The sequence below is a fragment of the Nansenia antarctica genome, assembly GCF_963989245.1.
Source record: "Nansenia antarctica genome assembly, contig: SCAFFOLD_273, whole genome shotgun sequence".
NCBI lineage: Eukaryota > Metazoa > Chordata > Actinopteri > Argentiniformes > Microstomatidae > Nansenia > Nansenia antarctica.
Window position 1 is genome coordinate 1 of NW_027662869.1, and position 2,500 is coordinate 2,500.

Consider the following 2,500-nt stretch of genomic DNA (forward strand, 5'->3'; position numbering starts at 1 on the left):
TCCTACCTCCCCCCTGCCTCCCTCCTACCTCCCCCCTGCCCCCCTCCCTACCTCCCCCCTGCCTCCCACCTACCTCCCCCCTGCCTCCCCCCTGCCTCCCCCCTGCCTCCCCCCTGCCTCCCACCTACCTCCCCCCTGCCTCCCCCCTGCCCCCCTCCTACCTCCCCCCTGCCCCCCTCCTACCTCCCCCCTGCCTCCCACCTACCTCCCCCCTGCCCCCCTCCTACCTCCCCCCTGCCTCCCACCTACCTCCCCCCTGCCTCCCTCCTACCTCCCCTCCTACCTCCCCCAAATCTTCTATTTTTCTGACTAGGATGTTTTGTAATAACATGCTAAGCATGCACTTCTATCACACTTATCACAAAATGATTCGCCTTGCACACTCTGACACACCCAGTGCCTCTCTGTAGGAGGGAGGGAGGGAGGGAGGGAGGGAAGTCCCTGTAATGTGTGGAATGGAATGAGGAATGGGTCTGTTCACCAGCCTTGACTAGTCTGACGGTATTTGCGGCTATTTCTGATCTGCTGTCGTCAAAACACATTCTTATCACTCAAACCCAGTGTTGACATGAGTCACAGGAGAGACAGAGAGAGAGAGACAGAGGAGGGAGAGAGAGAGAGACAGAGAGGGAGAGACAGAGAGAGAGAGAGAGAGAGAGAGAGGAGGGAGAGGGAGAGAGAGAGAAAGAGAGGGAGAGAGAGAGAGAGACACACAGAGGAGGGAGAGACAGAGAAACAGAGACACACATACACACACAAAGACAAGTCTTAATATGATTAGCAGTGAAAGCCCATAAGCAGCTCTCTCTCTCTTTCTCTCTCTCTCTCTCTGTCTCCCCCTCTCTCTCTCCCTCTCTCTCTCTCTCTCTCCCTCTCTCTCCCCCTCTCTCTCTCTTTCTCTCTCTCTGTCTCCCCCTCTCTCTCTCTCCCTCTCTCTCTCTCTCTCTCTCTCTCTCTCCCTCTCTCTCTCTCTCTCCCCCTCTCTCTCTCTCTCTCCCCCCCTCTCTCTCTCTCCCTCTCCTCCGTCAGCTCAGTCGTCTGACGACTGTCTCTCATTCCGAGACTAAAGACAATAAGCAATTAAATTCCTTTATGATCATATTTGGAAAAGTGCCAAAATACCTCAGAAGAAATACCTCAGAGGAAATACCTCAGAATTAATACCTCAGAAGAAATACCTCAGACAAAATACCTAGCAATTAAGCGATTCAGAAGTCCTAAACATGTCCCTCAGTAACCGTGGCGACAGGGAACCCCAGGTACAGCAAATAGGTCCTACAGGAGGAAACCCCCGTAGTCCTGGAGGCTATTAAGGGGCGACAGCCCTCTCTGTCTGTTTGCCCCAAACCAACATGTCTGCCAGACAGCCTCTTGTCTGTTTGCCCCAAACCAACATGTCCACCGAGCAGGCCTTAGCTCGGTGTGTTTACTCTGACCATAGAGAGGGCGATAGAAGGGGGGGGGTTAGGCTGGTGGGGGGTGGGGGCCCCTATATATCTATATCGTCCGACAAAGAACCCTTTGAAGAAGCGTTTCCACAGGACATTGGGGGGGTTCCTCCCACCTAGACGGCTGAAGAACCCTGTTTTTGTATAAGGGTGTAACCATCGGTTCTTAAGGCTACTTACTTTTTACACCGAGTGACAGACCTGTGGATGTACAGTATAGCTGTTAGCCGCTAGTCACTAGCTGCTAGCCTGGCTGTCTCAACAGTGTTCTGTGTGGGACATGCAGAACGACAGTTTGACGCACAGAACGACAGTTTGACGCTTGCGTGCGTCTCAGTGAAGAGTGAAGTGACATCCTGTAGATAAACATCTGTGCTCCTCTGTAGCTCAAGTTGGTAGGACGTTGCACTAACACTTAGATTGCGGGTTAGATTCCCGCTGGGACCATAAGTATATACTGAACAATGTATGTGTGCTCACTCACCGCAATGTCAGTCACCCTGGACAAAAGCGTCAGCTAAACGGCGTATACATTATATATGAGATGACTTCGACGACATTGTTGCTCTTGCTGTTGTTTAGGATCCACGCCCAGGGCGCCCTAAACCGGTGTAGTTTGGTGCGTGTTTAAATAAAATTCACTATGACGTTGATGACTCTGAATCCTCGTACCGCACCTATTGTTGTTATTTGTAATTATGTTGTTTTCTATTAGAGAGACAGGAAGTGTGTGAACAGTGTTGGGTGGTTCAGTCAACAACCTGTTCGTCCTCTTGCGTTCATCCTGAGGTGAGTTAGCGTCAAACAGTCAGTCAGACAGTCAGTCAGCCAGCCAGCCAGCCAGTCAGTTGGGTGGTTCAGTCAACAACCTGTTGGTCCTCTTGCGTTCATCCTAACCTGAGGTGAGTTAGTTAGCGTGACTGGATGTGTCAGCAGGATCACCCTGACACGCAGGTTTGGTCGTCACACCGCTGGTGGCTCTGACCTGCTGCACGGTGTCACGCAAATATTGTCTCACTCACCAGGTCCGGTTGGGTCCGGCCTGGCTACTA